Here is a 24864-nt window from a genome sequence, read left to right as displayed (position 1 = left end):
CGACGGGAAGTAATTATCAGGTATAATTTCCGTTTAAGCTGGTGGTTATTGATGTTACGAGCGTTCTCATTTGGAGGACTGCAAGTTGGGACACTTAGTTTATTAGTGGCCAATAGTTAATTGTCGAGCAAGTTGAGCGTCTGGAACGGCCTAATATTGCCGAAGTAGATAATGCTGCTGGCGATGGAGCACGCTGGGAGAGAGTGGTGGGGATGGTGGCGGGTTAGGAGTGGTGGGGGGAGGAGTGGAGGAGGGGAACGTACAAAGGAAGGCACGGGCGACTCATGGCAAACGCCGTTTGCATCTTGAGCCCAGGCGGCGCAACCAACTGCCAGCGCAAAGGTGAGTGGGTGCGTAACCGTTTAACGAATCGTCGCATTTGAGACCTGTGACAGTAACAAGTCCAGCTAACTCCCGGCTTGTGTTACAATAATTCACTCGCTCACCACAGAAGTCTGTGAGACAGTGTGCCCGTGAAAGTGGAGTGAGTCGCCCAAGTGTTCGGCGAATTTTGAAGACAGCAAAGTGGAAGTGCTACATCCCATGATTGCTACACGTAATGAACGAGGACGACCCAGATCGTAGAATGGAGTGCTGCGAGTGGTTTACTAACATGGTGCGCAACGATGAAGAGTTTGCAGAGATGATTGTGTGGTCTGATGAGGCACAGTTCAAACTCAATGGTACAATAAATCACCACAATTGCATCTGCTGGGCCGCCGAAAATCCGAATGTCCATGTAGAAAAACCCGTGAATTTTCCAGAAGTAAATGTGTGGTGTGGGTTGTCTTACCGGGGCTTGATTGGGCCGTTCTTCTTTGACGGCACAGTTTCAGTGAGGTGTACCTTCAGAAGCTTCAGACATCCATTTTACCTACCATCCGAGACTTGTATGGAAACGGAAGAGTTTACTTTCACCAAGATGGTGCCCCAGCCCACTACCAAAATCGTGTTAGGGCGTATCTCGAGGAAAACCTACCAGGAAGATGGATAGGCTGTAGAGGTGCTGTGGAGTATCTACCACGTTCCCCAGACGTAACTCCTCTGGACTCTTACCTGTGGAGAACACTAAAGGACGTCGTTTGTCGACAAAAGCCAGGCACTTTGGATGAACTTCGAGAATCCATCGTACATTCATGTGCAAATATACAACTCAACACGTTGCAGTCAGTAGTTCGTGCTGCAGTTCGGCGGCATCATTTGTGTGTGGGTTTTAATGGCGAACATTTTCGAACACCTACAGTGATATTTTTAGGTTGGACTTCAAGCTACATTTTCACCAAAAATGAGACAACTCCGTCAATTACTTTGCAAGTTATGTAGTTTCAAACATTGGATACAATTTTTTGGACCCCTCTGTATATGGTTTTCATTTAAATATACGCCAAATATAAATTATCAATGTTGTCATCAAACTAAAAGGTACAGCACAGTAACGCAGTTCCACACTGGACTGCGGTGTGTTATTAATCAATAAAATTCAGACACTGTCTAGTCGTTGTCTAGAAATAATTTGAAGGAAGACAGAGGACAGAACATCGAGGTAAACAACGCATCTGATTGATGGACAAGAAGGAAAAGTACAATACCGAAGTAGGTGACTGGAAACATTCAGTGGAACCTACGTATGATGGTAAAATGAAATTTAGAAACAGTGAAGAATACAGGAAAAGTGCAGCGAATATCAAGTCCCTGGATGAACGTAGTAGCTTCCGCAGTAGGGATATAGGAGGAGACGGAAAATAGCAGATGCTTATGAACTTCCAGCGTTTGCAAAAACAGACATAATGTCTTATGGGATAACAGCAATCAGTGATTTTATAATGTTACTTTAAATCCGTCTTGATTGCAAATTTTTTTTTATTATTCATATGACCGGTTTCGGTTCATCTGAAGATGGTTCTGAATGAACCGAAACCGGTCATATGAATAATAAAAAAAAAAAAAAAATTACAATCAAGACGGATTTAAAGTAACATTATAAACTTCCAGCGTGTTCGAGTAGCTGTGGGTCAGCGACTTCTGTAAGCTCGAATCTTCGTCTGGAAGTACACAACCCGTCTTTGACCAGTTTCGGAACGGTTCATTTGAAAAGGACAGTGCTGATTTCCTTCCCATCCTTCGTCACCTCGAGCTTCTTCTCCGTCCTCCGTCGCTAATAACTTCTTCGACGATGGGACAGAAGCCCCAATACTCCTTCCTTTTAAAGCCGCAGTTATTTTTACAACTATTCTTTTATCCACAACATAATATCGAATACTAAAATAATAAAAGTCTCGTCCATGTCGTTGGTGTCTTCCTCAAAACTAGGACGTGGGTACTTTTATGTATAACGTTTATGTCAGTGTCATATGGCCCTCGATGTCACTGTTATAAGTTTTTATTGGTCCCAAAACATTACAGATACGTCACATAATATTGGAGGGAATTCTTGGATTTATGATAATTTGTAATTCTGTCGGTGACCAACATTAGGATGACAGTATTTTCCTATGGACGTTGTCGAAATACAACGATAAATGAAAACATCCTGGCCACTGTCCAACGTGAGACTGAATGCCGCCTGGAATTTAAGCGGAGCAGAGACGAATGGGAAATAATTCTAATGATACGGGCACAAATGGGGAAATCCATTCTCATGAGCAGTTATGACAAGAGCACTTTCTTATGGTCAAATGGTCGGTTGTTCTTGTGCTGCTATCATGAGGATCAATGGAAAGCTGTTGAGTGGCGCTGAAACAACGAGTAAGCGACAAGGTGTTGGGCTGCCACGACAGGAGGTGGAGCCTGAGGCCTGCCCGCTCTGTAAAGCTGCAGGGCGGAGGTCTGCAGCAGATCTGACGACAGATTAAATGCTTTTGCTAGCTTAAATTTTTAGGAGCATTCTTTTCACCACACATTTTTGAACACTGGGATCCGCAGCAAACGACCCCCACTTGGTCCCATGTAGACCTAACCGTATAGTCAGTTACGACTATACTGGGCACGCGATCATGGATGGTCGGCTGAATGACATTTCTAGCTACAGCATATCGATGGACGTGCCTGGTTACACCCTCGTCCAAGAAGAACGTTTTCTCAAAACATGTCCTGCGCCACAGATACAGTCCACGTTTCACTGCCATACAGTGTTGTAGTTTAAGCGCACATTTTCAGAAATGTCGTCCTCATAGTAGATTTCTCTTAGGAAAGAATGCGCCTTTTGCCTGTGGTAGTATGCTTTTGACATTTTACTTGCTCCTTCCGTCATTGGTTATCTTGCTGCCCAGTTATCAGAATTCCTTAACATCATCTACTTCGTGACCATCAGACTTGATGTTAAGTTTATCGCTGTTTTCTTTTCTAATATTTCTCATTACTTACGTCTTTCTTCGATTTACTCTCAGTCCATATTCTGTACTCATTAGTTTGTTCAGTCCACTTAGCAGACCATGTAATTCTTCTTCACTTCCACTCAGGATAGAAATGTCATGTGCGAATCGTATTATTGATATCCTTTCACCTTGAATTTTATTTCCAGTTCTGAAACTTTCTTTTATTTCCGTCATTGCTTCTTCGATGTACAGTTTGAACAGTAAGGGCCAAAGGCTACATATCCATTTTACACCACTTTTAATCAGAGAACTTCGTTCTTGGTCGTCCACTCTTATTATTCCCTCTTGGCTCGCTCCCTACGGCTTACCCCTAGTTTCCTCAGAATTTCGAACATCTTGCATCATTTTACATTGTCGAACGCTTTTCCTAGGTCAACGATTCCTGTTAACGTGTCTTGATTTTTCTTTAGTCTTGCTTTCGTCGTCAGCCGCAACGTCAGAATTGCGTTTCCTAAAGCCAAACTTCTCGTCTTCTAACACATCTTAATTTATCTCCCATTCTTCTGTATATTATTCTTGTCAATAGCATGGATGCATGAGCTGTTAAGCTGGTTCTGCGATAATTCGGAAATGTGTGGATGACATTTTTCCGAAAGTCAGATGGTATGTCGCCAGACTCATAGATTCTACAGACCAACGTGAATAGTCATTTAGTTGCCACTTCCCCAAATGATTTTAGATATTATGATGGAATGTTATCTATACCTTCTGTCTTATTTTATCTTAAATACTCCAAAGCTTCCTTGAGATCTAATACTCGATCGTCTACCTCATCTAAATCGACTCCTGTTGCTTCTTCTATCACTTCAGACAGATCTTCCTCCACATAGAGGCCTTTATCCGCTCTCTCCTCTGCGTTTCACTGTGGAATTCCCGTTGCACCCTTCATTTTGCCACCTTGCTTTTAATTAGTTTGTCGTTCCTATACGCTGAGTCAGTCCTTCTAACAGTCAGTTTTTTTCACTTCCTTCACATTTTTCATGCAGCCATTTCATCTTACATTCCCTGCACTTCGTATTAATTTCATTCCTCAACGACTTTCATTTCTGTACTCCTGAATTTTTCTGAACATTTTTGTATGTTCATCTTTCGTCGATGAGCTTTTGTCACCCATGGTTTCTTCACAGATATTTTCTATGTACCTATGTTGTTCTTTCCAACATCTGTGATTGCCCTTTTTACAGGTGTCCATTCCTCTTCAATGCTGAACTATTACTTATTGCTGTATCTTCTCATTCCTCAGTACTTCCGTATAGCACTTCTTTGCATATTGATTCTTCCTGAATAATCTCTTAAACTTCATTTTACTCTTCACCACTGCTACATTGTCATCTTTGTTTATAACCGCTCCTGGATACGCCTTACAATCCAGTACCTAATTTCGGAATCTCTTTCTGACCATGGTGTAATCTATCTGAAATCTTCCCGTATCACCCCGCCTTTACCAAGTATACTATCTCCTCCTGCGATTTTTGAACAGATAATTCGCAATTACTAACTCAAATTTATTGTAGAACTCATTTAGTCTTTCTCCTCTCTCATTACTTGTCCCAAGTCCATATTTTCCTGCAATCTTTTCTTCTACTCCTTCCCCTACAACTACATTCCAGTCCACCGTGACTATTAGATTTTTATCTTCCTTTGCATACTGCATTACCGTTTCAATATACTTTCTCTGTCTCTTCATCTTCACCTTGCGAGGTCGGCATGTATACCTGAACCATCGCTGTAGGTGCTGGTTAGCTGTCGATTGTGAAACGAACAACCCGATCACTGAACTGTTGACAGTAACACACTCTCTACCCTAACTCCCTATTCATAACGGATCCTACTCCCGTTATACTATTTTCTGCTGCTATTCACGTTCCGCTATATTTACCACACCAGAAATCCTTGTCTTCTTTCCATTTAACTTCACTGACCCTACTATTCCAAGATTGAGCTTTTGCATTCCTTTTCCAGATTTTCTTCCTTCCCTAAGAAGTTCAAGCTTCTGACATTCCATCTCCAGACACGTAGAAGGTTATCTGTTTGTTGGTTATTCAGTCCGTATCTCATGGTTACCTTTCCCTTGGCAGTCCCTTCCCGGAGATCCGAATGGGGGACTATTCTGGTATCTTTTGGTATTGGAGAGATCATTATGACAGTTTTTCATTTGAAGGCCACATGTCCTGTGGGTACACGATACGTGTCTTTATTGCATTTCCTGCTGCATCCTCACACCGTTGATAATTGTTTATTCTTCCCTCTTTAGGGGCAGTTTCCCACTCCACGAACAAGAGATTGTCCTGAACCTCTGTCCGCCCGCTGGCAGACTGAGGGTGACTTCTTATGCCGGAAGTCTTCGGCCGCCAATGCTGATTATTAATCGAAACTTAAGTGGAGGCCGGTTCGAACCCGTTGTCGAAGACATTTTGGTTACTAATCAATTTTGTGGCTATAACCTTGTGCGATTGTATCATGGAATAAATCTAATATCACGGCAGACAAGCAGACTGAGAGCATGTGACGCCTACATGGTGACACGTATTTGGCACGTGATACTAATCACTTTATGGGCTAAAATTTTCACCACAACAGCCGACTTTCTATCGTCACCATTTGACATCCTCTCCTAGTCTTCCTTTTCTGTCTTCTTTTATAAACAATATGCATAAAATGCTTGACTTCTCGATCATTTATCGATGTCAGGTACACTGCGCAACTTTCCATCTGGTATATATCGAAGTAGGGAAAAAAAAATACTTCCGTTAGGAACCTTCGAAAAAATATTACGAAACATGCAAATTGGCTCAGCGATAACACAAACACACTACAGAGAAGTTTGAACTATAATACATCTTCAAAAAAATTTTTTGTAGGAACACTTGCATTTCGCTTAGCTTAACGAATCAACAAATTCCTAAGACACAGGCATGTATCAAAGGAACTAAGTACTCACTTGAAAGACATGCCCCATTATGACTCCACTAAGGATTTCTAATCTAAATGTTACATGCATGTCGATGACATAGGTATGTTTATGATGTAGTTTTATAAAACTTAAGTAGTGACGACGCCAACGGCCTTGCCGCAGTTGTAACACCGGTTCCCGTCAGATCACCGAAGTTAAGCGCTGTCGGGCGGGACTAGCACTTGGATGGGTGAGTATCCGGTCTGCCGAGCACTGTTAGAAAGCGGGTGCACTCAGCCCTTGTGAGGCAAGCTGAGGAGCTACTTGATTGGGAAGTAGCGGCTCCGGTCTCGTAAACTGACATACGGCCGGGGGAGCGGCGTGCTGAACACATGCCCCTCCATATCCGCATCCAGTGACGCCTGTGGGCTGAGGATGACATGGAGGACGGTCGGAACTGTTGGGCCTTCCAAAGCCTGTTCGGACGGAGTTTAGTTTTTTGGTTTTTATGTAGTGACAACATTTATCAGTACCCATCTCTAGATAACAATACTTGTAATCTTACAGTAACAAAAATGAAACAACCAACATTCAGTACCTAAACATGGCACAATTTCTTTGGCAGTTCTTCGTCTTTGTGCAGTCAGTCTTTTGAAGCAAGCTAGATAATAATGTACGTAATGTACATAATAAGAGTGTGAAGCTTTTAATAGCTGCCACTTCCATTGCTTTCCTGTAGATACATTGTAATCGAATTTCCTCTTCCTACCCAGGAGCGTTGTATAATTTCTGTCGTTCTAATGCCTCGGGCATGGATGTGTGTGATGTCCTTAGGTTAAGTTAGGTTTAAATAGTTCTAAGTCTAGGATACTGATGACCTCAAATGTTAAGTCCCATAGTGCTCAGAGACATTTGAACCATTTTGGTAGTGTCGTTTCCTCATATGTTTCTTTCTTCTGACCCACTCCTCACGCCACTTCTTATGACGTTTATATGCACACTCGATGCAAACCCTAGAAAACAGATAAGTAGAGGTAGATTCCATTCCAACCAAGGTTTTCAGAAAATTTCTCTTGGTTGTATAATGCAGATGCTGACGCTGGTAACCCTCTCCCACGTAGCATTGAATCCAACTATCAACTCCCGTCCCTCCCGCTATAAGTTCGCCTATTGTCTGGACGGAAAGAGCAGTGATTCCATAATGGGCTAGATCCCAATCAGCCCCTCTACTCTTGGAAATAGAAAGTGAGAAGCACATATTTCTTGGACACAATGAGTTCATTAACGACGGAGTATAATGTGGAAACTAGGTCAGCCGAGGTAATTTAGAAGGAAGTGCCTCAAAATTCCCCATGTACTATAGAAACATGAAGTAAATCAAAATCAGTAATACTGATCATAAATCTGAATGATGAATTCCCGTCCATTGTCTCAGCTCTTGATGAGTTTTGGTAACTGTGAGGAACTTTTTTTTTTTCTTTTACGCACTTCAGGTGTCTTTTCTTAAGCATTATTTTAAAAATGTCTCATGTGAAAGAAGCATCCGGTGTTGTGGAAAGAGAAGAGCGACTTTTGAAATTAACCAAACCACGTGTCGCAAGGACACTCAACCTGTCTTCTGTGCTACTGGCACAGTTCCTGAAGCTTTCAGTTAAATGAGTTCAAAGTGTCTGCATGTTGCCAACTGAGCAGCGAACGACGGCACGGAGAAGAAGAAAAAAAAAAAAAAGGTATTCGGTTTTTTTTTTGTGCTAGCAGAGTGCTCGGCGTCGCCGTCAGTTGGAACAGTGACAGGAGTGGCGAAACGTTTCTGCGGATGCGTAAAGAGTCCTTCTGAGGGGGAGCTACACTCGGCAGACGTAAAGGCGGGGGCAGGGGGCGACGGAATGTTAAAGCGGGATTTGTGTGGCGCGCTGTGCCGCGCCGCCATGCGCCCTCTCCAGGAAAAGAGAAGTGGCTAACGACGGGACATTTGGCGGCGTGTCTCTTGCTCTCATGTTCTACCCACCCTCAGTACTCTGACACTGTGCTTGATTAATCTTGTTCGAGAGCTAAATTACTTCGTTAATCACTTCATGTCACTACTCTGCAAAAAACAGACGAAGTCAGTTGTTACTTGTACTTGGTGACTGGTTTCTATTAAATAACCACCTGCAGGCAAAAGCATCCATGGTGAGGTCTCAGGGTATGGAATACCGATGAAACAATACCTCGTATTAGGTATCAGTTAACGTGTTGAGTAAACAAGTTGTATCAGTCAGTACGTAAACAAATGATTAAATAATGCAAGCTCTCATTGTCGGTATTAGCGTCCCTGGTGAATTGTGTTTCATGGGCATTTGACCGAGGTCCAAGTCGTATTTAACGTTGCGTCTCCCACTGCTGGAGATATCATCAGAGGCTATAAGGACTCCGATAACAGATTCACACGTAAAGTAGCTCAGCTATCGGAACTGATTGAATGCATCCATGCAACGGTCGGATCGTGACGTCGTGCTGCCTAAGTCCACGGTGTCACGCTTATGTGTTAAGGAGTTATGGTAGGAAACATTGGGTATTTCTTGCTTTATTTTCGTACTATGAACCGCAACAGTTGTATTTTTAATCTTTTCTGTGGTCTCTCTGTACAATCCAACTAAGTATTAATTATGTCTTGATACGATTTAATGCCCAGAAAACAAACTTTACCAAGAAACAACAGATTATCTCTTGAGACTAAGAAATTAGTCTTGCCTTAGTCGCCAAAATATGTCTTTTATTTTTAATTCCTTATGTCGTGTGTCGGTATCACCATCATCAGATCTGTGGTATAAAATATAACACAAGGTGAACAATTTTCTGTACAATGACGTAATAAGCTGAGTTACGTAACTTAATCGACACCCAGTGTCTAGGCAGATGCACAATCTTTATTAGTACCCAAACTAGCTCGAGCCATACAGCATGTTACAAGTAAACATCTTTTACCGCAAGGCGACGTTAGAGGCGTCATCAGTACCAGAGCAAAAAATATGTGACATCTGAATACTGATTTCATTCAATTAATATGTAAGACGTCTTCATGTATTCTACATTTAAATTATGCGTTATACTTTACGGGATGAGCACAGGCATCTACATACGAATCGATACACCTTGCGTAGCTAACAATGAGATCAGGTTTTTGAAGATATGTTGTTTTCAACAAAATAGAAGGAAACAGGAAGCTTGATTTCGACAACCTATAGAAAACGATCATACGTGTCATCTTAAGTTAATGTTGAACTGCCGGCATGCCGCTCAGAGATTAATACAGAGTGCGGCGCAAAACAATTGTTGGAGGTAGGTTGTTCAAACCGTGATGCCGTACTAGCTACAGGAATTGCCTGACAAACCGTTTCAATTTCATTGCGCATTCTGCTAGTGTGCCCGAGTTCTTGCTGTACGCTACGTTTCTGAGAGCACCCCATCCGCAAAAGTCAAGTGGCGTACAAATAGGGAGAAAGTGTGCGGTACTTTGAGATACCTCCGTCCAATCCAATACTCCGTGCATTGTTAGCGAGGTAGGCGCGGATATTCCTAAGTGGGAAGAAAAAAGATTCGTCACTAAACAAAGCACGAATAGATTCTAAAATTAATGAATCCAGTATCTCCAGGGAACTCCTACCAGTAATTCAGCTTTCGAGAAAGAAAGAACAACGATCCAGTCAGTCCCGTTGATGACAATCCGCACCAAACATCAAGTTCCAGATCATTGCCGACTCGCTTGACATAAATACGCGGACTTCGCGGGACCCAGCACACACGGTTAAGTCTCTTCATCGTGCCATTTAACTTAAACTGTGCCTCATCAAACTCCACCACTTTGGCAAAATTAGCATCATGTTCAACCTGCGCCAGCAACCATTCACTAAACTGGCTTCTTCTGTCTTGGTCATCTTCATTCAGTGCGTGTAATAATTGCGGAGTATAAACTTTCTAGTTTGCTTTGTGCAAAATATGACTTACGCTTGCCATACTCACTTATGTTTCAAGTGAACGTTGTTGTGTTGATTTCTGTGGTGAGGGTGTGAATGCATCTAACGCATGAAGAGTTGACTCTTCACCTGTTGTTGTGCGTGGCCAGCCTGATCTTTCCTTATGCACAGTATTAATTTCTCCAGCAGTTTCGAACTCATCGCGAAGGCGAGTCAGTGCTTACTCGTGTTGGTGGTTAAGGTCCGTATTCATTTCTCCAGTGTCGTTGTACTTCACTGATGTTCTCTATCTTTCAGTGTCATTTGAGGTTGCTTTTTGTTCCTCGAATATCTGTCATGTTTCCTGACATCTGCGCCTTGCAATACTACTGCCACTTGTTTTTCTGAGTCATCAGTCTCCTTGCTGGCTTGATGCGGCCCGCCACGAATTCCTCTCCTGTGTCAACCTCTTCAGCCTCTTGCAACCTACGTCCTCAGTTATTTGTTGGATGTATACCTAGCTCTGATTTCCTCTACACTTTATACTCCCTACAGCTCCCTCTTGTACCATGGACGTTATTCACTGATGTTTTAACAGATGTCCTACCAAGATTTTCCGTCTTCTTGTCAGCGTTATCCATATATTCCCATCCCAGCCGTTTTTTGTCCTTACCAAACTCAACCAAAGGCAAATAATGAAAACGTAGTGTTTATCAACTCAGACTAACTTAATACCTATTACAAATTAATTAAATAAATTTTTACGGAATTAATGTCAGGAATTTAGAAATGTGCACACTATGATGTAAAATAATTTTTTCAGATTAGGTACTGTTGAATCAGTATCTAATATAATATTGGTAGTTAACAAGGGGAGAGTACAATCTTACTCTCACCAACTTCATTCATACTGACAGGATGTGTGGGGCACGACTAGGTCTTAAACATACGTAAACAGTAAGACGTAACCCTTAAATGTCTTCGAGAAAATCGCGTTTGAAAATTTTAGGCTTGCATACGTAGTTTGGAAGATAGCTAGTATTTAATGATGCCCCAGCCGAGCGAGTAAGCACTGAGTTCCGCACGCGTGAGGACTCTAGATCGAATCTTACTGTTGATACTTCCCTTTTTTCATTTCCACGTATTTATATCAACAGGTTTATGGGATACAACACGAAACAGTGTGATGAGCGAGATCTGTTTATCAATGTAAATCAAGTCCGTTTTGCAATAGACACATGGGAAAAAAAAACAACCAGAACCAAAGAGTAGGCACTCATTGCAACGAAGCCTTCGTACTGGTGGTGGTACAACCTGGTACGAAGATTACCGTCGCTTGTCATGTCCTACAGATCTTGCAAACTGCCATCCGTAGTAATGGTTAAACAAATTCGTGTGGTCCACGAAACTACAGGCCCCTGCGAGAAACTGCTGGAGTATAAATAATTTCTAGCGGGTGGGTTTTAGCAACCGGTAAAAATTTGAATGCAACGGATAACGCCATTTTTTGGAACCGCTACAGAAGGCACCTATGCAGTGCTTAAAATGGGGCATAGAGCCATTATTTACTTCCATGACCCAGCATTGAACTGTGGTACTTACTTTCGCCTATTCGTTATGATGAAGGGAGGAAATGATCAGTTATAGATTATAGGTTAATTGATATTTATTCAATACCGATGACATTTCAAAAACAAGCCGTGTGTCTGTTGGAATAGACAGCATCACAACTGTTCTCTCTAGTTAACAAGATTCACTTTCGCCATGTAATTATGCAAACGGAAAGGGGAGCGCAGACCTGGCTTCAATGTAATTTTATGCAGCCACACAATTATAACTAAACCCGTGCTTATTACAACCAATTACTAAAGGTCACGTAGAATAAGTTCAGCAAAGACACTACAAGCGAACTCAGTCATGGTGGTAGGGAATTTGCCTAAATATTTCCGTTTTCGTTAAAACGTACGCTGAAGAATCGGTAGCAAATGATGCACTGAACTATGAATGAATCCTGCTTTGAGAAACAACACCACGTTACTGAGCTGGGGGGAAGAACAGTTACTATCATATGGAGGGAAAACTTTGCAAATCTTTATTCAATCAATAGGAATTAAAATCTGAACTTTTCTGGATGCAAGAGTTTAACCCGTATATTTTATGTAATGCGCAACGTTGCCAGCAAATCAAATAGTTATGGGGGCACAAAAAACATTAACTAAGTATCTCATTAATATTATTCCACTCACGTGGCCAAGTTGCGCTAGCCAGCATAAATGCAAAGAATTCGGACACACAAGACTATACCTTCCCTATCTTACACCCGCCCACTACGTATGGTTATTCACTCGACTACTATACATTTTCAGACGAAAACTGCGCTTTACCAACGTGGCAGTTGCTCCAACCAACCACATGGCGGGAAAGCAAGTACACAAAGAGAACATACGAAAAATAAATAAAAATGCCTCAAAATATTACTATAAAAGAAAGACCACATTAAAATACATTAAATGACTGAACTTCCGTTAAACACAGAGCAATAATAGGACCATGAGCTTAAGGCCTATGGAACGTGGCCTGACCAAGGCACAAACGCAAAGTTCTTAAAGAAATTTGACTAAATTATGAACAAAACTCCCTTACGGGGGTTTGATGGTAATCTCATATCTGATTTCAACATCTGACAAGGGAACCTCCCCATCGCACCCCCCTCAGATTTAGTTATAAGTTGGCACAGTGGATAGGCCTTGAAAAACTGAACACAGATCAATTGAGAAAACGGGAAGAAGTTGTGTGGAACTGTGAAAAAATAAGCAAAATATACAAACTGAGTAGTTCATGGCAACATAGGCAACATTAAGGACACTGGGGCCGCAGGAGCGCCGTGGTCTCGTGGTAACGTGAGCAGCTGCGGAATGAAAGGTCCTTGGTTCAAATCTTCCATCGAGTGAAAACTTTAATTTTTTATTTTCAGTTCATGTGACAAACTCTTATGTTTTCATCACCGTGAGCAGCTGCGGAACGAAAGGTCCTTGGTTCAAATCTTCCATCGAGTGAAAACTTTAATTTTTTATTTTCAGTTCATGTGATTAACTCTTATGTTTTCATCACTTTTTTGGGAGTGATTATCACATCCACAAGGAAACCTAAATCGGGCAAGGTAGAAGAATCTTTTTACCCATTCGCCAAGTGTACAAGTTAGGTGGGTCGACAACATATTCCTGTCATATGACGCACATGCCGTCACCAGTGTCGTATAGAATATATCAGATGTGTTTTACTGTGGAGGAATCGGTTGACCTATGACCTTGCTATCAAATGTTTTCGGTTCCGATTGGAGAGGCACGTCCTTTAGTCTACTAATCGCACGGTTTTGCGATGCGGTCGCAAAACACAGACACTGAACTTATTACAGCGAACAGAGACGTAAATGAACGAACGGACAAATAATAACTATGCAAAAATAAAGAAAGTAAAATTATCAGTCGTGGGAAGACTTGAACCAAGGACCTCTCCTTCTGCAGCTGCTCACACTACCACGGGACCACGGCGCTCCTAAACTCACGTTCTCCTTGATGTTGCCTATGTGGCCCATGAACTACTCAGTTTGTATATTTTGCTTATTTTTTCACAGTTCCACACAACTTCTTCCTGTTTTCTCAATTGATCTGTGTTCAGTTTATCAAGGCCTATCCACTGTGCCAAGTTATAACTAAATCTGAGGGGGGTGCGATGGGGAGGTTCCCTTTTGAGCTACATTATTAGCAGTTTTGAGACTTTCAGATAGCTTTGTTACATTAACAAAACCGAGAGCTGCGTCTCCACGACAGTCCAGCGCCACTACCGAGGAACAAGTAGGCCTGCAAGCATTTCGCCTAACTGTTGTTCGTTCAAAATGTGGTGGAGGGGATGGCTCACCAACCTGACAGAGCCAATACTCGTGCCTTCGCGACCTCTTTGGCCTGACTTGGACGCTATCTTTGCCAAACTTGTTCGCGTTTAGGGGTTGGTACTATCCTACCACAGAAGCACTCTACTCATGCAATGCTACAACCTCTGGCCAAAGCTTTCTGCTACTTCACCTTATACCTCATTCATACAGTTCAAGGTCGCATAAGTGGAAGGATGCAAGGAAACGTGACACATACGAAATAAAAAATCAGTAAATAGATAAACACCGCATGGTCCATTCTCTTCTGCATGTTACTCACAGACTTACTTCTGCACAGTAAAAACACTCTCGCCATAATTCTCCTGTACCGAAATTTTTTGAGAAAAATATAGAACGGGGCAGCAAATTCTGTTTCATCATCAAAGGCACTGCATGTCGCAGTAATTATTTAGCATTTTTCTATGATGATTATTCCTGATTCGTGCAGTACTTACACGTTACAGTACACTCGTCAAAAATGTACATAAAGTAACATAAATAAAATGACTGTACCGAATTGATTGAAAGTTCTTGTTTATAATCTTTTTATTTCCAATCCGCTTTCGAAAACATATTTTTCTCCCTTTTTTCAGGATAAAGATTCTGAAAATATTAAATATGTTGCTGGAGAGAGTAAAAAAAGAAGCACTAACCGAGAGATACAAGCCAGAGACCTCGCTCTTATGGGACTAACAGCTTACAGGATCGGCTGCGGCTTCTTGGACATTATCGGCCATACAATGTATACAAGCAAGCCTAAAATTTTCAAACTTGGTTTCCTGGAAAACGACTGAGAGTTGTGACTTCCCGTTTATGTATGTTGAAGTCCTCGAGGTGCCCTAAACATCCTATCAATGTGGATAAAATCGGTGGGGTAAGTTCGCACAGTCCGCTTCCAAGTGGTGGCCATAGCTGTTACACTCCATTTGACGAAAGTTATATGAATAAAGCAACAGCGAAGACTATTTGCTCTAATTAATATAAAACCATGGTAAATCATGCAAAAAGTCAATCAAACAAGAACTGTACGAGATTGTGCCTCTTCCCGCAGAAAGCAAAATAATCATTCAGTGACCTCATTATGATTTAAGTTTGACAGTAACAACATGCAGTTAGTGAATGAAAATCAACAGCTTTGTGTTGGGTATGTCACATATGAGAATGAGGAGGTCAACACACTTCTTGTCAAAAGCAATGATTTTCTCCTTGGTCGAGTTTCACAGTCTTCTGACTAATCTGATACGCCCCACCCTCACTTCTTCTATGCTTACCTCTTCATTTCAGACTAGCATGGCCCCCTCCAATGACATGGAATACTCTCTGATGTTAAGACGTGTCCTGCCATCTGGTCCTTTTCCTAACTCAGTGTTCAGAAAATGTTTCTTATACCGCCGATTCTTTGGAGGGCCTAAACATTTCTTATCATTTCACTTAATTGTATAGTTCAGAACGCTTCTACGACACCTCATTTCAAGAGCGTCGATTCTATCCTTCGTCGATTTCCCTGTAGTCCAAGACTCATTTCCGAACAATGCTCTGTTTCAGATTAACATTCTTAGAACATGGTTCATCAAATTGAGATCTATATTTGACACGACTAGCTTTCTTTTCGCGAGCAATTTCCTCTTCGCCTAGGCTCGTCTGATTCTTACATCCTCTTTGCTGCACCCGTCATGCGTTATTTTGCTTCCAAATCAGCAGAATTTCATCACTTCACCTTCTGCGTGGCCTCCAGTTTTGAAGATTGTCGCATATCTCATTTCTGGTACTCCTCGTTACTTTGCCTTTCTTAGTTTACTCTGTGACCTTACTCTATTTTAGTTCCTCCTCACTTCCACCGAGGACAGCACTTTGCTGAGCTCAGTTCACTGATACCCTTTCACGCTTCAGTCGACTATTTACCATCATCAAACAATTATCTCTGAAATGTCCCGTTGAGGGATAGTGCGTGCACAAAGAAGACAGTTCCCACGGAGCACTGAACTATACAATTTATTTATGTAAGGAAGCAACTAGAAAGCATGAACGGAAACAGAATCTCTACAAAACAGCACAAGATATCGTTCTGACCTTATAAGGATATTGACACTTAATGAATACAGTTTCACGAAGGTTCAAAAGATAGCACTTAGTCGTCATCACTGAATACTCCTCAGTTGTAGTCACGGTCGGCGGTGCACTGGCGTTGTCTTCGGCCAGCAGTGCTGTGTCGGTCACTCGTTGTTTACACGGCGATAGATTCGGCGGCACACGCTACTGCAGGCGGCAGTACTATAAGGGCCCCCCGATGTAGGGGTACCAGGAAATGGCCATCGTCACGTGACTTCGCGGATGCGAAATAGTGCCGGCTGTGTCCAGTGATCGTGGCGCCCTCCATACTGCAGCGGATGACGCAGTGAAGTCGAATTGGTAGCTGCAGGCGTCTGCCGCGAAGGCAAGCCGCAGTGCAATGCTGTGTAGCGGGTCTGCCCGACCATCGGGCACCAGAAGTACACGGCAATCTCAATCTGCTTCTGATTCCTGGTATGCCTTTCGATGGGGTATTTTATTTCGGAGTAAGTGACTATGAACCTTTTTCAAACATATGCCCTCCTCTTGTGATTCGTGAACACAGATTTTCCTATTATTAACTGAAATTTACTTCAGAAGTCAAGGAGTCTTTCTTCTGTCTTACTCCTCCTACAAAGCTTCTGTTCGCCCGTAACTATGTCTCCCCTATTATAGCGTTCCAGTCTCCACTATTATTAGGTTTTCATAACCCTTTACCACCTTAACCGTTCGATGTCTTCATGTATTCTCTCTCTCCTTTCATTTTCTGTTTGTGGTATCAATATATACACCTGAACTATTGCTTTTACCACTGGTTTGCTCAATATTCTGATGGGAATCATCCCGTCGTAGAACTGTCCACAGTACCTGACTCATTTCCCTAACTTGCTATTCCTAACACCCGCTCATTTATAGCATTGCCAACCGCTGTTAACATTAACCTATTATTGTCTGACTGGGATCCTTATGAAACTTCCTGGCCGATAACAACTATGTGCCAGACCGAGACTCGAACTCGGGACCTTTGCCTTTCGAGGGCAAGTGCTCTACCAAGCTGTGAGGACGGGGCCTGAGTCGTTCTTGGGTTTCCCTATCACCCCAACTGCACACGACCCACTGCACAGCTTGAGCAGTCCCTAGCTGAGATGGGGAGACTCGTGAGGTTGTCTCCACACCAGTACACGTCCATCCGCTCGATGCAATTCGAAATGAGACACGTCCGACCAGGCAACATGTTTCCAGTTATGTCAGTGTTGACTGGCCCAGGCGAGGTGTAAAATTTTATGTCGTGCAGTCATCTAGAGTACACGAGGAGGTCTTCGCCTCCAAAAGCCAAAATCGATGATGTTTCGTTGAATGGTTCGCACGATGACACTTGTTGACGGATTAACATTGAAATGTGCAACAATTTGGGGAAGAGTGGCACTTCTGCCACGTAGAACATTTCTCTTCAGTCGTCGTTGGTCCCGTTCTTGCATTGTCTTTTCCGGCCTCAGCGATGTAGGAGATTTTATGTTTTACCGGATTCCTGATATTCACAGTAGACGCGTTAAACGGCGTTACAAATTATATATGCAACGATTCACGACTAAAATTTAACCTAACTGAAAATCTCAGCAGGACGCATAATTCGAGCATACAATCTTACGAATGTAGCGCAAAGGTCGACTCCAATGGATCACATAATGCCGGAGTCATACACGGTGAGACGACATTTAATAGACTCTGCCCGAAACGCAGATGGGACATGGAGTGCGACCAGCTTCTGGCAGAAAGAAAGTGGAAAGAGTCTTTCAGCCAACTGCCTTGTCAAAGAGTGCGCAGGAGCGGACAGCGCATGATGATGCAGAAGTCAATGGAAACCACTGCATTAAAGACCTGTTGTTGAAAAAGGAGAAAAAGATTCCTGATCAGACGAAACGAATAACACTTTACGCATAGTGTAGATCGGTGAAGTGCGCCGGAAAGAAGACGATTATTGGTTAATACCAACAACAACACCAAATTATGTAACTATAGTAGGATTCATCTTGAACAAGAATTTAGGGCAAAGAGTGATCTACTATGTGAAATAACCGCAGGTGTTTTTCTGAAGTACATCATACCAAGAGCGAATCACTGATGGAAAGACTCATCGCGAAGTGATAGAGTTATTCTCATCAGAATCGACAACAAATCGAGGCAAACAACTACAGTAGAGGCATACAGACAACGTCACAAGCGAAAGATGAAGAGATAGATGATAAATATGCGGATGTTAAAAGTGTAATTATATATGTAAAATGAGGTGGAGTCTAATAATCATGAGTGACTGGAACATCGCTGGCCGGAGTGGCCGAGCGGTTGTAGGCGCTACAGTCTGGAACCGCATGTACAGGATGGCGCGTATGGGCAGGGGGTGGCCGCTATGGAATAATAGGGTAATTTTTAGAGAAAGGCCATTTATTGGCTAAAGCATGTTGAAAGGGGCTACATAGGCCTAGGGAGGTGAGGGTGAGCCAGAGCTTAGAAATTGGCGAACATTGTTCGCGAAGCTACCAAAAGTTGTTGTCTGCCAAAACTAAGTCCACATTGCCGAAGCACCGGGAGAAGCGACAGATGTTCAATGCTACAGGATGCGCATCCGACTCGCGGGTCAGTAAGAATACAAGAGAGCGAGCCCGGCGACGGGCGGCTTGGTATATTCGACACACCACGCGGCTTCCTCCGCCCTGATTGCTCAGGACCGAGCAAACCGTGCGGGCAGCATGGAACTTTCCAGAGCGTTGCCTGCTACGCGACGCCTGGGGCGGCGTTACCTCGTCAGCACATGACAGAGGCGCGTGAACAAGGTGCCCTTCAACGGTGCTGGCTTCCTATTACTAGACCGTGGGGTGAAAGAATTTACAGGCAGCTAACACTGCTGGCCGTGGCTTGGCCGCAATGGAAAAATGAAGTTACCGTTTGGAGGCTCATATAATAAAGTAAAATCTCTTACTGTCTGGCTCATCCTTTACACACCTCCCCCTTCCGTGGGAGCGGAGAATGTATGTGAATTCGCTCAATGTACTCATTATTTGAATGTAAACAATTTTAGGTTGCAAAGCAAAGTAAACATCACTTGATTAAGAATGGCCCTCACGGAAGGCGGCAGGGGTCTTAACCTATGGGAGGGTGTATAGACTCTAAAGACCGCCTAGGGTCGTAAAGGGACTTACATCAACAATATTGTGTGTATACAAGAATCATTATAAAACATCAAAACATCATAAAATATCAAAACAAAATTAGAACATATCATAAGAGTGTGAGTTAGGTAAACATGTCAAGTGTTCTTGTTGCTAAGTTGAAGTAAAAATGTCTTTTTTTTTGCTTTTGTTGGAATAAGTTGAAAATATAAACATATCACCACTGATGAGTCACGGCGAGGGCGAGTGGCACGAGGCGGCGTGTTGTGTTGTCATTAGCGGGCAGCGCGCAAGCTGCCGGCGGGAAGGGGGCGTGGCCGTCCGTGGCCAGGTCTGTGCACTGGAACTCAGCGCAGGGGGGGGGGGGGGGGTATGAGGGGAGACTCACATGTTTCAAAACACAGTTGAAAAGGGAGTTATCACTAAGGGAACACTTTACTACACTACACTACACTACACTAGTTTTTCCACATTAGTTGATATCTCAGTTTCACTCTTAAAACTAAGGGAGGGCACATGCCTGATAGGTTTTGTATTCTCTTTTTTTTAGGTCCATATTAGTATAATAATAATAAGAAGAAGAATAGTGATCGGAGTTATCTTGGCACTGGGTATGATGGTTGTATGGCGTTCAGTGGCGGTTTGCCATTCATTTAGATGTGCTAACAGGCGAACGTAAGAAATTTGTCCTTTTTCATGTTTTAGCGGGTCATCAATTGACGTTAGTAGGTGATCATTTGATTTATTAGATAAAACAGGCAAATCAGTTGACAAGGGAATCATGAATGAGCTTTCAGGTATAAAAACTTAAGTAAAGGGGGGCGTATACTGAGTGAGTAAGCTATAGTGGCATGAAAGGTTATTAGCGGCGGGATAATATGACAATAAGAATGGTTGTAACAAGGTAAGGCTAGCATGTAACGTCTTGGTAGCATTAATAAGGCGGGTGGGGATGTGACAGCTGACTGCAAGGCTACACTGCGTCAGGTCAGCCACGGCAGCTGGCTGCAAGGCTGAATCTCGCGCTACGTCATAAAGGCGCGCGGCACATAGCTTCCAAGGGCAGCGCCGCGTCAGAGCTGCATGCGGCCGCGGAGAAGCCAAGCCGAAGCGGTACGCACTGCGCACGTGCGCTGTGCGGAAGCACAACACAACGCCGCGCAAAAACTTATGGATTGGAGTAGAGATTTATTGGATTCAGAATGAGCATTGATGAACATAAGTGTCACAAAAGGATATACATTACTGAAAAAAGGGGAATAGATATGCGTAATCGATATGGTTTATTCACCGATGACCAACAAAATAGAAGTGGGATTACGCGTGTCATCATGCTAGATGAGTTGTTACAGCGGGTTCTGTTTAAAATTACTTAAACATACATGAATATAGAAATGAGGCACACAAGTATCATATCAAATTGTTGCAAATACCATATCAATACTTTAAAAAAAAAGTTAAATGCCTCCTTGGGCTAACCATCGAAGTGTAATAACATTCACATTTTGAGAAGAACTTTCTCGTAACTCAATTTATTTACTGAATACCATAAAGTGAGACTGACAAAGAAAACTGACACCAGTTTGGTGCAGGTGGGGTGTAGATTGTGTCGTTGGATGTCAACGCTGTTGTTAACGAGAGGAGAAAAAAAAAAAAAAACTCAACGAGAATCTAGAGATTTCCATAGTGGACACAGAAAGCGTAAGGAATTGGATCAGAAAAGACGGAATCGAGCGTAATTTCTGAAGGACTTTCCCTTTATGAAGGTATAGTGCATGGCTCATCGTTGACACGACGTTATCGCCTACTTAACTGTGTAAATGACAATTCTGAGGCTCCAAGATAGCTCCTACGTACTTCTTCCTCAAACTCGACATCTCTTACATTAAAAAAAAACTTTACTGTGCTACCAAATTCGCCGTCTTTATCCTCTCAACATCTTGCGACTAGTTTTACTTTGCGATCAAATTCGACGTCTTCATCCTCTCAACATTTTGCGACTAAACTCGTCGTCTCTATAACTCCGTAGTGCTGGCCTCCTCGGGCCCAGCTGGTTGCTTAAAACTCCGTCTATCCTTGGGTACATCGCAGTGTCCTGGCACACGTCATACAGTTAAAAGCTACTGCTTCAGTAGTCGGTATTCCTTCGGAAAATACAACGGAAATACAGTGTCAAAGAAGGCTCAAGGTTTTGAACAGAGATTTCCGCTTACTGGCGTTTAGCTGCGGGCTAGACGCGGTTCGCGTCTGATGTTGCCTGATCAGCTGTCGTCAGAGAGCACGGAACACTGTTCTGGTGAGTTCTTATTCGACATGAAAGATTAAAGAATGGACTATGTCGCGAAACGGAAAAGTGAAGAAACGACACAGACAGGTAAGGGACCGCGCGCGTGCCAGCCGCGATACGTAAGGTACGTGCCCTTGTGGGTGGTGTATGACTCTTCAGGTGCTGTTCTTTTGATAGTGGAAAGATGAAAGTGGTTAGAACGGTGTATGTCACGAAACGGAAAAGTGAAGAAACGACACAGACAGCTAAGGGTCCGCGCGGGTGCCAACCGCGTCACGTAAGGTACGTGCCCTCGCGGGTGTGGTTCTCTTGTTCATCCACAGACTAAATATATAGCCAAAGCTTGCTCGCTCTGTGGGCGTGATTCACTTCGTTTACATTATCTGTCACGGAGGTAGGCATGTGGTATGTCCCTCCAAATAAACATTCAAATACAAATGAAAATAAAGCATAGTTACATCCTAAATTACCCTTCCAAAACAATTTATTACCTAAGACGACATTATCACTAAACAAATAATTGGCAGTACTCGCGAACTTATCCTAGCAAACTTGAAATCCTTCAAAATGATTATCCTCATCAATCTAGTAACACAGTGACACATGGAAACACTAGGCTGATACAAATACTAAATTACTGGTGCTCGCAAACTCTAACCAAAACTGTCTAAACATTTGATAATAGCATAAATAAGACATGGACAAAATGAACAACAGTAAAAATAATACATCGACATAAGTAATTAGACAAAATCAATTGGATGTAAGTAATTGGACATAAGTAATTGGACATAATCAATTAGACACAATCAATTTGACATAAGTAATTGGCAACTCATCATAGTGATACAAGCGGTTGCAAGATCGCAACAAAAGCAAAAGTTCAAAGTATTATTTCCTTCAAACAAAACTTCCTTAGCCGGCCGCAGTGGTCTTGTGGTTCTAGGCTCTGCAGTCCGGAACCGCGGGATTGCTACGGTCTCAGGTTCGAATCCTGCCTCGGGTATGGATGTGTGTGATGTCCTTAGGTTAGTTAGGTTTAAGTAGTTCTAAGTTCTAGGGGACTGATGACCTAAGATTTTAAGTCCCATAGTGCTCAGAGCCAAAACTTCCTTATCCTCCAGTTACATTTCGTAGCAAAATGAAGGCAAGTATCCCTTGGTATTCCTTTATGCACTCGTTTGTATTTCCATACCAACTGATCCCTACCTACAAGAAAACTATCATTAAGTAATGGCAATGTTGTGTGTAATGCTGTGGAATAGTGTAATGTCACGTTAATACTTCCTTTAAAAAGATCTGATGAAAAATGGTTTTATGTCTCCTTCAATGAACAGACCAATAATTATTAAACGTGTGATAAACCGTTTCCTGTGTTGATTTGTATTTGCAAATACTGACGATCATCAGTCACCCAACCAATCTTTCCGGTATGTACTTGTTGTTCATTTTGTACATTCTCTCACTTACCGGCTTCCATATAATCAATATCGGCGGCTCGACGAAGCTAGTTGCATCTCGAAGACGTCGATATGACTTACCTGTCGGTGCATGGTTTTAATAAAATTAGAGTTCATTTGTCATATAAAAAGTGTGTAGGGAGCAAAGTAAGTTCCTTACTATTGAAAATGTGCGTAAAGTTATTCAAAGGGTTCATTATATAATGGTTAAGTATTTCTGTGTTGAGATTCAGTGCAGCTTGAGGTGCTAAGGTGCGACACGCGTAGCGCTCGTGAGATTGTAAGTTGCTGACAGCACAGCTGAAAGTACGGCTGCGTCCGGTTTCACTGGCTCGGCGGCAGAACTGGCGTTCACGCTGGGTCCGTCCTCTTGCTACGCATGGAGTTTCTCGGTATAGTCACAAAACTTCCTTTCAGAGTTATCTTATGTTGTTCACGACAGTTATGCATGGAGGATGTTCTTTTCTAAGGGACTCTAATAACTTCAATCGCTAGAGGTCCCAAAACTATCGGGTTCCACTTATTTTACTTAAACACTCTGTTCTTCTAAAATTGGCAGGTGTTAGGCTTCTAAATAAACTGTATTTTGCAATGGCATTCCAAACCCAACTCCTTGGCTAACGGCCGGCCGCGGTGGTCTCGCGGTTCTAGGCGCGCAGTCCGGAACCATACGACTGCTACGGTCGCAGGTTCGAATCCTGCCTCGGGCATGGATGTGTGTGATGTCCTTAGGTTAGTTAGGTTTAACTAGTTCTAAGTTTTAGGGGACTGATGACCACAGCAGTTGAGTCCCATAGTGCTCAGAGCCATTTGAACCTTGGCTAACGCGTTTCCTACACAGCGGTCGTTTACAGGACATATAGCGGCAAGTGCTGGCTTCCTCGACGCCATATTGATCCGTCTATTCACCGTGGTGGTAATACAACATAGCCGGAGGTCGATCTGAAATTCCAACGTTTTGTAATCCTGAGGGTTTAGACAATGCGTACCAGGAAAAAGTTCTCTCTCACGATTTTGGTCTTTACTGAAAACTCAAATAGACAACAAAAATAGATTTCCATCTTAAGATCATGCTAGTAAAATCTGCAGGGCAATATTGAGCTGGTGAATTTATTTCTATAACTATCCCTTTAGGTTTGCTGTTTAAGCTGCAACGTACGAATGTACGAAGGTGTAGCGTAGCTGACGTACGTGGACTCCAGGGCGTTGGGATGGTGTTGAGGAGGGGCGAGGGGAAAGGTGGAGATGCTGCACGCGCCAAAGACAGAGGCGGAGGGTGGGGAAGGGGGAACTGCAATGGCCGCTCTCTCTCTGCAGGCTGTATGGCGGGGAAGGCAAGGAGACTGCGTCGCCAGCTGACAGGGAGGGGCGGGGCTCGGCGCATGTGAACAGCTGTAGACAACAGCGGCGGTATTTACGCGACTCCTTCCGTGGTATTTGATATACAGAAATACGTGGTACCAAAAAACTTACATTGTTGTCTGTTCAACATCGCATTATGAAAACAATAAAATAGCACTTGAGGAAGACTTCTTTTACTTTAGAGTAACCTATTTGTTGTTTAACTTGGACGTATTTATTCATGTTATTATCGTTGTGTGATCATTTAGCAAGAAATAAATGTAAAAGGGCGTATTTCAAAGGACAGGTAGACGGCAGCGTGTAGTCATTGATCTACTGGCAGCTACGAAGGTGTGTTACTATCATGTTTTTATGGTAAAGCTTTAATAGCTGTGTTCGTGCACTATTCACTAAATTAACAGGTGAA

The sequence above is a fragment of the Schistocerca serialis genome, chromosome 1 (assembly GCF_023864345.2).
Source record: "Schistocerca serialis cubense isolate TAMUIC-IGC-003099 chromosome 1, iqSchSeri2.2, whole genome shotgun sequence".
In the NCBI taxonomy this organism is placed as follows: domain Eukaryota; kingdom Metazoa; phylum Arthropoda; class Insecta; order Orthoptera; family Acrididae; genus Schistocerca; species Schistocerca serialis.
Note: the sequence above shows the minus strand (reverse complement) of the source record.